Source organism: Vicugna pacos, chromosome 3 (assembly GCF_048564905.1).
Source record: "Vicugna pacos chromosome 3, VicPac4, whole genome shotgun sequence".
NCBI classification, from domain to species: Eukaryota; Metazoa; Chordata; class Mammalia; order Artiodactyla; family Camelidae; genus Vicugna; species Vicugna pacos.
In genome coordinates this window covers 79,922,257-79,934,940 of record NC_132989.1, presented here as the reverse complement: position 1 = coordinate 79,934,940, position 12,684 = coordinate 79,922,257, and positions in this window count along the sequence as shown.

The window sequence follows — 12,684 nt, the reverse complement described above, 5'->3', positions numbered from 1 at the left end:
CAATGGAATGTTCTCTGGAACTTCCTGGGGGAATATAGGCAGGTCAAAACTCTCTGATCTCACTAATAAATCCATTTTAACATTTCTATCCCACCTTGCTTGATAGCCTGCCAATGTCATTCTAGCAACTCTCCCTTATTTACTATGATCCATTGTTGCATCCAAGCTTCAAAGAGTCACACCAGCAGTGTGTGATGCCTGGATCCTGGTGTTTTTGCCAGGATGTTAAATCCTGACTCAAGGGAGAATGCTCCCATATCAGTGAATTATTCCCATCTATCTTATATTCAGACTTCCCTTGTCCAATCCTCTCGAGATGCACTTCCGTGTGTGTTCTGCTGGTTTCTGCCAGTGCCCATTTGCCAGGTCTTGCAGGTGTTTGATATGCGAGGGGCAGGCATTGTATTTCCTGAATCAGGCTATTCTGAGACCTGACTCCAGCTATCAGAAATGACAGGAGGGCAAGGTCAGATCCTGAGAAAGATAAGCATCATCTTGTGAAGCATCTGCCTAGATGAGGACTTGGCAGCCTTTCCACATAATGGGAGCCTGTTTTACTCTGAAAATGGGGGTATATATAGGTTTTTCTTTGGGTCCAGAGTAGATGACAAGATCTATTTTTTTCCCATCTGTTACTTGTTCCCTATTTCCTCCACTTCTGCCTTCTTTTAGGTTATTTTTTTTCATAATTCCCTTTGATCTCCTTTATTGTCTTGTTAGCTAAAACTCCTCATTCTGTTACACTGTATATAGCTTAGGAGCCTAATAGTAAAACACGTCCATTACTTCTTTTTAAGGCTTTGTGCTATTTTATGTCGTAGATTTCTTTGATATATATTATAAACCTTACATCATATTATTTTGTTGTTGTTTAATTAGTCAATTGTCTTTTAGAGAGATTTAACTGAGTTTTTAAAAATCTTATATATTCCTCTATGTTACAACTGTTTCCAGTGCTCTTCCTTCCTTTGTGTAGATGGAGATTTCCATTTGGTATCATTTTTGCTTCTGCCTGGAGAACTACTTTTAGCATTTCTGGTAGCATGAATCTTTCAGAGACAAATTCTTTCTTCCTTTGCCTGTCTAAAAAGTCTTTATTATGTCTTCATCCCAAAAGGTATTTTCACTGGGTATAGAATTCCAGGTTGACAGGTCTTCATCTGTAGAGACATTGCTCAGTGTCAGCTCACTTGCCTTGTTTCTGATAAGAAGCTACTGCCATCCTTTTGGTGGTGTCATTCCTCTGTACACAGCCTGCCTCTTTCCTGTGACTTCTTTTTAGCTTTTCTCTTTCTCATTGGTTTGAACAATTTGTTTATAATGTTACCTGTTTTAGTGTTCTTTATATTTCCCATACTTGGGCTTCAGTTCTTTTTCCATCCCCCCATTTACTCTTTTTGTAGACCCCAATTGCATGAATATTGGACTGATTTAAGTTGTCCCAAAGATCAGTGAGTCTCCATTTTTTAAAATTCTTTTTTCTCTCTATGTTTAATTGGGCATGCTGTCTACTGCTATTTCTTAAATTTCATTAAAGGTGTTTCCCCCACAATTTCTCGCTTGTGGTTAAATCCATTCAGTGTATTTTTTTAATCTCAGAAATTGTGGTTTTCATCACTAGAGTTAAATTTGAATCTTTTAAATATTTTCCATGTTTTCACTTCATGAGTTGACCGCTGTAATACAATTTTAATACTTGTCTGAATGTCCTTGTCTGTTAATTCTAACGTCTGTCGGTTCTAGGTTGGTTTTGATTGGTTGTTACTTCTCCTCGTCATTGGCCGTATTTTCCTGCCTTCTCACATAACTGGTAGTTTTTCACTGGATGCCGTATTTTGTGAATTTTCCTTTGTTGGGTACTGGCTATTTTGTATTCCTATAAATATCCTTCAGCTTTGTTTTGGGATGCAGTTAAATTGCTTGTAAACAGTTTGCTTCTTTCGGGGCTTGTTTTTAAGATTTGTTAGGTGGAGCCAGAACTGTGTTTAGTCTAGAGTGAATTATTTTTCATCACTGAGAAAAGAGCCTTCTGAGTATTCTACCCAGTGCCCCATGAATTATGAGGCTTTTCAGTCTGGCTGGTAGAAACAGGCACTATTCATGGTCCTGCTCCCTTTAATTTTGGGGGGTGGCACCTTCCTCACTGGGCACCTTCTTCGTGTGTTCCCTGGTCAGTGATTTGTGGAATCTTCAAGGAGGATGCTGTGTAGACATCTGGTGGTGGTACTCTGCACAGCTGTCTTCTCTTAAGTAGTCTGACCTGCTAACTTTGGTTGTCTTGGTGTCCAGGAATCATTCCCATCTTCTCTCAGGGAGTCCACTGGACTCCTGTGCCTGGATTCCCCTCCCCTGCACAGGGGCCTGAAAACTTTCTCCAGGTAGTAAGGTTTCATAGGGCTTCTTTTATAGGGGCAATTGTTTGTTTCTCATCTCTTGGGAATCACTGTTTTTTGTTGTCTGATATCCAGTGTCTCAAAAATTATTGTACATATTTTGCTCGTTATATTGTTTGTTCCAGGCAGGAAGGTGAGTCTGGTCTCTTTCACTCCATCTTAACCAGTAGTGGAGTATCTCTGTCTTTAAAGCAGCCAACGTTACGTTTGACCTTTCATCTGTAGAGCATTTGCAAAGATCCTGAGTGCAGAAACCAAGCTGGATTAATCTTTGTAACCCTAGATGACTGACACAGGACTTTGCACGTAGTAGGTGCTTGGGCAATGGTTGGTATAGTGAATACAGTAGGATGAGTAGCTGACAATTTCCCAATGGGATTTTTTTGCCTAATTCAAGAAAGAAATATCTAACTAAATGTTCAAGATGAAAACTTTTTAAAGAAGTAGTGATCTTGCTCTCTGTTAGGATAAGTGTTCTGGGAGAGTGAGGGTGCTCATTTTCTGGGAATCAGCATTTGTGTCTTGTCCAGAGAAAACCTCAGTCTGATGCAGTTTTCTATCAACACTTCTCAATCTTAATCTTTGTCAAATGTGAGATATTACAGAAATAATTATTAAGGACTCTCTCTCTAGATTAATTATTAATTGTGAATGACTCTCTCTCTAGATTAACTATAAAAAGGGTATTTGCCCTCTATATTTTACAGATCTAGTCTCTCTTATCTGCAGAACATCAGACATCAAGGAAACCTGGACACCATTATCCCTAGTAGGCTGACTAAGAAATGGAAGTAACATGGAGTCCTAGGGGCCTTGTTTGAAGTTACACAGTCAGTTATAGAACCGAGCCAAGAAACAGGGCCCAAAATGCAAGACAGTATCATTTCCCTTTGGCAGTGCTGCCTCAGAATACCAAAGAAGGTTAAAAAGTCCAATTCTCTTTTTATAATGTGGGTTTTTTAAAGCAGGCAGGAACAAAGATAGTGGAACAACTGTAGGGTTCACATAACGTGGCCTGTGTTTCCACCATGGAAAGCAAGACTGAAATTGGAGTTGTTCTGCAGCAAAAGTTAAACAATAGGAAAATGGGGTAGGGATCCCCACGGTCCTGATGATCTGAAGAATCCAGGTGAGCCCTGAATTAAATTGGACAAGCAGGGGTTCAGGTGAGCTAGACAGTTTTCAAAGTAAATAAAACACATCCAGTAACACAACCTCACTTCAGATAACAGAATTTCTGGATAAAGGAGTTTTAGATAATCAGGGCTTCGCAGCATAAACAAACACCAGGGACACGGAATAGGAGGGACTAATTGAGAAGATTCAAGTAACGAGGAAACTGGTATCTCTACCACATTCTGTTTGGCTTTAGATGATTAAATTTCCAAAATTCACCAAGGTAGAGTGGTGAACAGGATAAAAATGTTGGATAATTAGATAACTTCCATATCCTATGTGTTGAATGACAAAACAGTATTGTAATTTATGAACGCCTTAGGAAGGGAGGACGGAGTAAAGGCTATCGGGGTAAGACTGGAGCATCCTGCTTGTTACGGAGGAGCAGGGAGCCAGGGAAGGAGGGTGACGGGAGGAAGGGGCAAAGGGCTTTGTCAGGAGTCAGAGTTAGCGTTTAGTCTCAGTAGCATTCCCACAGCACAGTGGAAGCAGGAAGAAGTAAAGGACTAAACAAGCCTGGATTATTGAGCAGAAATAGCAGACCTGGTTAAGGACAGTGGGCTCTACCCACCACCACCACCAACTCTCCCCTTCTGCCTCCAAGATCCAAAATCCTCCCTGCATCCAGCAGGGGACACTAAGACTCGAGAACCAGTCATGCGGAGGCAGGGCCTGGAAGTGGGGAGCAGAGGGGATAAGAGGATTGATAAACCACGGAGGAGAACAAGTAGAGACAGTTCATCCAGGAGGAAGAAGGGGTGGCTCTTTGGTCAGACTGGAAAGGGGAGGACAGTGGATGGAGCGGAGGCTCCATTCCTGACTTCTAGTACAACCTCTGTGTTGTGGTATTTCTCCCATGAGTTGAAGGAGCAGGAACGTGAGATGATTTTTGTGAGAATTACCCTTCTTTGTTGCCTTTTCATATTTGGAATAAGTCAAGAGAAAGCCACAGTTCGGAGTGGGTTTTCCTTTAACACCTGTCCAACAACCACCTCATCTCCCCTCCCCTAGGCTCTGGCCCCCTTTCCTTAACAGAGAGTGAGTAGGCCTCAGTTCCAGAGCCCAGGCGGGCAACTGCAGTTAGCTGGAATTCCACCACAATGCTTGCTGTTTATAGTATTTCTATTGATGGCAAGTGATGGCTGGTTTTAAATTTATAGTAGCTTAAGTTTTCTTTACAATAAAATTTGAAAAAAAATATTGTATTGAAATTCAAGCTGTGTGATTTGAGACTGTTTATCAAGTAAGATTTGTCATTGACCTAAATGTCAAGAGAATGATGGGATGGGACGGTGGCACTAAACCCTGGTCTGGGAGTCTGGACTCTGCCATGGACTCTGAGTGTGATTTTTTCATTTTTATCAATTAAAGATATATAGCTGCTAGCTGGAACCTAGCAGGAGATGTCCAAAGTTTAAACATATTTAGTTATCAAAGTTCTAGTCAAAGGCAAAGACATAAGATGTTTTAGTGAATCTGTGTCACCTTAACACACATATAAGGTCAGAAATAGTTATGTGAAAACCCGCTTCGTTAAAGTAAGGGTTCTCAGATGCCAACCACTGGAGCAGATGATTTCTAAGGGGTCTTCTCCTAAAATGCTGTGCCAAACATTCAGTCTGAGGGTCAGCAAAGCACTGATCTGATAAGGAAGAAGAGTGATAGATTATCACATTAAAATCTCGTTTTCTTTATCTCTATCCCACCTATCAAGTAGTGGCCTGGAATGAATGTGCTTGAAGCAGAGGTCAGGTACCAATCATGACCATTTTCCTCATCACCTAAATCCCTCTCTCCTAAGAAAAATGTTCTCATCAAAAGTTTTCTATTTTTTTTATAAAGGTCAAAGGAATTGAGGGCTTGACCAGACGGGCAAGGGGAACAAACTGGTTGACTTTTCTTGGCCTTACTTTTGGCCCCAAAGGGAGAGACTGCACCTCCCACCTCTGTGAAGCTTCTCCCATTTGGCTTGCCCAAAGAGTTTTCTATCTGTAGAATCCCCTTGAGAGCATCACTTCTCTGCATGCCAGGGAAACAGCAGGGGTTAGGATGGGTGCTTTAGAGACTGACAGTCTGGGTTCAAACTCAACTCCCCTAGGGAGCCTCCGTTTTATTTAAATTTCCACATTTATCTAGCATAATAACTCAGTGAGGTAGGTTCAATTTCAGGGCAGTTGCTATTACTACAAAAACTTTTGTGTGAATTAGAAAAGCACACATCCCTTTCCCAGAGCCAAGCTCCGCCTACCCTCCCCCCATCCACATACACCCACTCGTGCTGGGCCTATGAATCACAAACAGGCACCCCGTCCTCAGGACTAACGCAGTCTCCCGGTCCAGCAGACTTGGCCAGCAGAGCAGGGAGATGTAGCGCCCACTTGCCCCTCCACCAGGCGCTTTTATGAAGGGCTCAGCCTACCAGACCTCACACGGTGGCCTGAGAGCTATCACTATTTTACAAGGAAGGTTAAATATTTGTGTTTTTAAAAGATCACCCTAGCTGCTCTGTAGAAGATGGATTGGAGGAGCATAAAGTCAGGTGCAGGGACTTGTTAGAAGCCTATCACAGTTGTTCAGGTGAGATGGTTATCTGGTTAAGAGGTGGAGATAGGACAGTGAGAAGTGATCGGGTTCCCTGGATATTTAGGAGACAGAGTCGATTGGTCTGGAGGCTGCTGTGAGGAGTCAAGAGAGGATGATGACGGTGAGGATGATGGTGATATTAACAATACTATTTCCTGAGGGCTTATTTGCACAGGCAGTAAGTTATTTATGTAAGTTCTTTGAATCAGGAAAACTGACCACATTTCATTGCTGCACAGTGGGCAAGAGAATCAAAGATAACATCAAGTGCCCAGCCCAAAGTAGGCCTTTCATAAATGGTGAACACTAGTCCAATTATTTTTGAGCAGCCGGTATTTGAAATGCCTTTGTTAAGAAGCCCTAGTTTGCGGGCATGGACAGTGGTAGGTAGGGTAGGCAGGGGAGCATAATTAAGATAGTGTTTTCATCACTTACTGAGCATCAGATTAGATTCTTCCTGTAACTTTCAAAGGCAACAGATGTTCAGCCTCACCTCCACCCCATTCGACTGGCTTTGAGTAGGGAGTCCTGGCATCAGTGTTTGAGAAGCTCCGCAGATAGCCAGAGTTGAGAACCACTGAATCAAAAGAAGAGTTTTGGGAATCAGAAATATCGAAGTGAAATCCTGGCTTTCCCCTTCTCAGTGTGGTTTCCCTGTCTAAGCTTTAGATTTCCTATTTGTGGAAGAAGGATTGTCATACAAAGCCTTCAGGGTTGTGTGAGGATTAAATGAAGAGTTGTATGAACACAATGGTACCACCAGGAACAATTCTGTTCATGCCTAGCTTGGCATAGTGTCTGGCCCCCTAATGTGGGTTCAGTAGATATCATGGTAATGACAGTGGGTCAGGAAGCAAAGGGATCTAACAGGGACACAGGCCAGCCCTGGGAGCTAAGTGCTCTATATCCATCACTTTGTGTAATCCTGGCCCAAAGGGCAGCCATCTCTTCTGGACACAAACCCAAGCCCAGGGTACAAATCATCTTCCTAAGGGCACCAAGAGGGAGAGCTAGGACTTGAGTCCTGTTCTGTGTCTTCTCTGCTGTACGCCATGAGTCAAATTCATGGCTTGTCATTCTGGAGAAAGCCTTGTCACAGAAGCAATGGTACCAAGAAAAAGAGCCCTTGTCTGTGCTGCTTTGGACTGCTGGGCTGAGCCACACAGCCCGTGGAGGACAGGAAGGAGCTCGCAGCCAGCCAGGGCTGCTCAGAACCTCTCAGTTGAGAGCTTGGTGGTGGGTGGTGGGCAAGGAGGGAAGTACAGGGAGTAGAGATGGGCAAGAGGCCAGGAGCAGAGGGGGAAAGGGAGCAGAATTCTGCTGATCTCAGGATGAGCAGAGAATCACACATCTAGTGTACAGCTAGTGTAATGAGGTGGCATGTGCCAGCCGGTACAGTAGCTGGCGCATTGTAAGGATTCAGTAAATGGTATTTTATCTTTTTCCTTTTTCGGAGCTGCCTCCTGTTGCCAAGATGAGGGCAGGAGTCCATCCTCTTTGGTGGGATACATCTATTGGCTTGTCTGTCCATCCTTCCCTTTCTAGGACTTGCCCCCCTATCCAGATGTTTATGGGGACAGCCATGTTCATACAATGTCCCCTTGGATCTTGGAGGGATTTGGAAGGGGTACCTATTGGACAAAAACAGCCACCCTGGCCTGAGAGATTTTGGCTTTGTTTTTCACGTGTGTTTGCTTTGATCAAATCAGGTAATCTGCTACTGGCCAGATACAAGTGCATTTGGATAATGCACTGGGACCCAAGGACGTCCCAAACCGCTGCCTGGGAATGCCAGTTTCTCATAACGAATTAGAAATCAATGATAGCAGTTTCCCTGCTAAGTAAAAAGAATTACATAATTCCTTCTGCACCACTGCATTAGACAGGGATTTTTTTTTCTTTTCCTGAATGTACAGTAAGTCCCAAGTGGTTTAAGCCATGGTGCCTCTCTTTAAACACAATATGAAATCACTACCAAATTTAAATAAAAAGTAAATTCCGTGTTGTGCTAGGAGATTCTCCTGCCAAATCTCTCACACAATTAACACACTAGCAGAATGTGTTGCTAATTTCATGCCACTGGAGTCTTTTCTACTTCAGTATATAGAAACAAAATCGGGTCAGAGCTCCAATAATAACAAGATTTTGTTAAAATATACAGCCGTGCATTTGCAGATATGTTGTAGGCATGGGCGAAAAGTAGAATCACGGTGGTGCATGAAATAGCTTACTCCTGCAAATAGATCTGGAGGAATCTGTCTCCAGCTTCTCTGCTTTAGGGGAGAGAGAGAGAGAGAGAGCTCAGAACTGCCCAGTTCTGTGGGAAAAAGCAGCATTATCAGTGTCTGTCCATCCACATGCTTTTAGAAGGGAGGCAAACGCTGGGAAATGAACTCCGGGATGCAAAGCCAGTAAATCCTTAAGTTCTAATTCCCTTTGTTTCTCTCTGACTCCCTCTCTCCAGCCTGGGCTCCCACCTCTTAGCCTCCTTACACAGGGCCTGGTCTTTTCCATAACAAAAACAGCGATAATGAAAATATTTTGGCAGCGTTCAGGGCCTTTCACATCATGACCCTGACCTCCAAATCAATTTTCTTTATTCTTAACCTGACCTTGGCATCCATTCTCCCTGGCGTTCAATATTAGTTACAAAATCCTGAACTCCCAGAGACCTCCCCTCCTCCCCCAGATAACCAAGGCAGGCCACACTGGGGGAGCTCCAGAGAGGAGACAGAGAAGGCTTCTTGACAGAGAAAAATAGGGAGGAGCTCCACAAGCCCATGGGTTCTGTAGGAATCTCATTTGCACCACATGCCATTAGCCCCATTATTTACCCGGACAACAGAGGAGGCAGCCGCGTTCCCCTGCTTGTGTCGGGCATTGGGTGACACCATGCATCACCAGCCCGCACAACTGCCTGGCTTAAGTAGTGATCCGTAAGGTAGAGCCTGTTACATTTCATCCATCACCCACGAGTTCACCGAGTGCAGACACTGGAAAAATCACGCACCTCCCTCCACTGCTGCCTGCATTAACACTAGGAAGGGAGGGAACTGAAAAGAAAAAGTGCCAATTGCAGCACACATGTTAAGAAGAGAAGCAAAAAGGAAGAAAAAGAAAGCATCTCCCGGACTTGGCCGGGGAGGGGGTGGGTTGGTGGCAAGGGGGAGGTTTTTTAAGAAGACTGCTTTCGGAACTCTTGTGCATTTACTATGAGAATAAGTACCCACAGAGACAGGAGTTTGGGACCATCATACATTTAGGAGGAGAAGTTAGCTGGCAGGGGCTATTTTTCTGCAAATTAGTTTTTTCTCAAGGGTAACAGTGGGGGAGGAGCAGAGGAAAATGAATTGGAGCCTTTGAATAATCGCGTATTGTTTGGCTGGTTGTGGGACCTCTGAACTGATGCTCCGAGAGGCCTTTCCAGGCCTTCCTTTTAAATGGGCCAGGATGGGAAGCCTCTCACAGCTGTTGACAGGAGTCCTGTAGGGCAGCGATGGGGACAGCAGTGTGGCCCCACTAGAAACAATGGCCCACAGAGCATCGGCTCCACTTGTCAAGAAAGGCACAGTCTGCTGGTCATTACCGCAGAGCACAGTGCTGGACAGGTGGCCGGGCAGGACAGTGAGAAGAGGCAGGGACCAAAGTTTGTGCTGGTCACAAAGAACTGAGGCAAGGGCAAGGCGGAAAAACACAACAATGTGGCAGGAAAGGATAGACCAGCTTTCCTTGGCGGTCCAGGGGATGTTTATAAAATGAAAATGAATGAGTTCATTGAAAGGCATGTGTGTCTCATTGTTTTCAGATCCAGAGTCTGATTGGAAAGCTCAGCATCATGTTCATCTGTCAGATGTTTTCCCATCCTCACTGTGGCATTTACACACAGCATCACCTAAACCGGAGCTTCTCAGCTTCCCTTGAAGTCCCCCAGTGGCAGAGGGGCTGAAAGGCGAAGTTCAGGGACTCTGGAGGTAGAGCTGGAACTTCCTCCGCAAGGGAGAGACTTCTTTGAAGTCTTGTATTTGTTTATTCTCTTTAAAAGTAGCTTAAACTGACATATTGTGCAGTAGTGAAAGATTTAACGTTTAAAATGACATTTTAAATTCCTCTATTTCCTCAATTTTAAGATAGCTCCGTTTATCTCAGGAAAAAAGGAGGACACCCACCAATCTCATGCGTACTTTGAGTGTGAGAGACATCCATCCAGATTTCCAAAGCTTAAAATGTGAATGAGAAAAATCTATATCCTAAAATCATGAAAAATAGAAACATTAGGAAGTAACAACCAGTCTAATCTGTGGCTCCAGACACAAGGGGGCAAACTCCAGTTTGCAAAGCATTCTGGAGCAGAGAGCTATTGTAAAGTGATGAAAAACAGACTCCCCCGGTTGTAACCACCTCGTAATAAAAGTGAGTGTCCCAGTCACACCGGTGCTGTCAGAGAGCAGGGCAGAACCAGGCACACAGCAGGTGCTCAGTAAATATGTGCTGAATTGAAAGCTGTTGATAGCACTCCGAGTTCATTGTCCCCTCTGGGCAGCTGTGACAGGGTGTTGAGTGTGGGAAGGGACGTCTACTCAAGCAGTGTGACAGGCTGCCCTTCCCGGGAGGGCAGAGCAGGTTAGGATAGCATGTGGCCGGTCTTGTTGGACTTCGTCAGAGTCTCGGCACTGGGCTCACGTCCCACCTCTGCCACTGACTAGTTACATGACCTTGGGATCTACCTTCTAGGTCAAAAGGAAGCATCAAGCCCCCCCACCCCCCAGATCTAGTTTAACGATTCTGTAATTTGGTATATTTAGATTTATTCTAAGGGAACTTTATTTCTCACCAGTCCATGTGGGGTGATGCTATTCGAGAGCGGAAGCAAGGGGCAGGGTGGGGGAGAGAAGGCAGCTCTTCTCTCATCTCTGCTGTGCCCTCCCTGCTGAAAGGGCAGAGAGAGCCCAGTGGGTTTGCTGCCTAAGAGGCTGCCCACTGTGATGCCTTTGGCCTTGTTCTAGAAAGAAAAACCTTGCAGCCGAAGACATACTCCAGAATGTGGTGAAAACAGTGCCATTTCCTGACTGAACTCACTGTCATTGAGTAATTCACAAAGCAGGTCACTGTAATTCACAGTGTACTTCCCCTCTTCCTCCCCATCCCACCACCTGCAGGGGTCACCTTCTAGTGTGTAGCTCACTTGGCATAGGTCATCAAACTTGGGTCAAAGAGAGCAGAATCATCTTAAGTCAGTGTTAGGTGATACTGGCTCATATTTTTGTGAAGACTGGTTATTTGTTAAAGTGACCCAGATTTTAGGGTCAAACCAGAGGGAGAAGAAAATGAAAAGAAATAAATGGTGATTTCAAGTTCAAAACATCAAGCAGAAATGCATACTTTTACAAACTTTTATTTTGTTCAGTAAAAAGCAAGGCTGGTGATTTTTAAAATGAAAATGCAGTGTTTTTCACTTCAAGAAATCCCAAACTAGTAAAAAAATAGATAAATTAGAGAGTAATGTTTTTAATCAATCATAAAAGGATTTTGTGATTCATCCTATGGTTCCAACTTCCTAGGAGAATTTAAAGTGCTATTTAATCTCTCTCCCTCACAAAATTTATGTGCCACTTTTTAAAACCAAATATATGACATTTGAATATATTTCAATATAAATAAAACACAGAGCACCTATATTCTTGATTTAAGATTGCTTTCCTGAAGTATGGAAGCTTTGAAATTCTATCATATTTACCCACTCGTGTATTCATTCAAAATATATTGATCAAATCCTAATATACGGCAGGCATAGCACTGGTTCTGAGGATATATCCTGATCTCCTGACACTTTTCTCTTTTCTTCGCCGTGGCTTCCATCCTCTGTGTGCCAGGTGCTGGGTAAAAGTGTGTGTCTGACCTGCTGGAGAAGGGGGTAATTATATTAGGATGACAAGTAATGCCCTCCAAGAAGAACACTGAAAGTGAAGCTATGGTAAACAGTCAACATACACTCAGTCAGAGGATGAGGAACTTTCATTCATGGAGGTCAGCCTAAAGCAGTGGTTCTTGGACCAGTGCATTGGCGTCATCTCTGAGCATGTTAGAACTGTTAACTCCTGGGCCCTGGTCCTAATCTACTGAGTCAGAATCTCCGGGGACGGGATTCCAGAAATTGTGTTTTAACAATACTCCAGCTGCTTTTTATGCACATTAAAGTATGAGAATCACTGCCCTGAAGTGAATCAGGCTTCACCCCGGCAAAGCCCCTTAAGAGCTTTCGTTTACATCCTAACAGTATTGCCAATTGAGTTCTATCACTTGCCTGCAATATTTCTAGTTTAATCTTCAAAATCACATAAGCGTCTCCCAACCAAGTCATTTATGCAAGATTCCAACTCCGGGAGAAAAATAGCAAATTCTCAGTGACAATCAAAAGGGAAAATATTTGGACAGGTAATTTTAGGGACCAGCTATGGATCGCTATGTACAATAACGAAGTTGAGCAATTAGGTTTGGAAAGTCACAGCACAGAAAATAATTAACCCACAAAGTA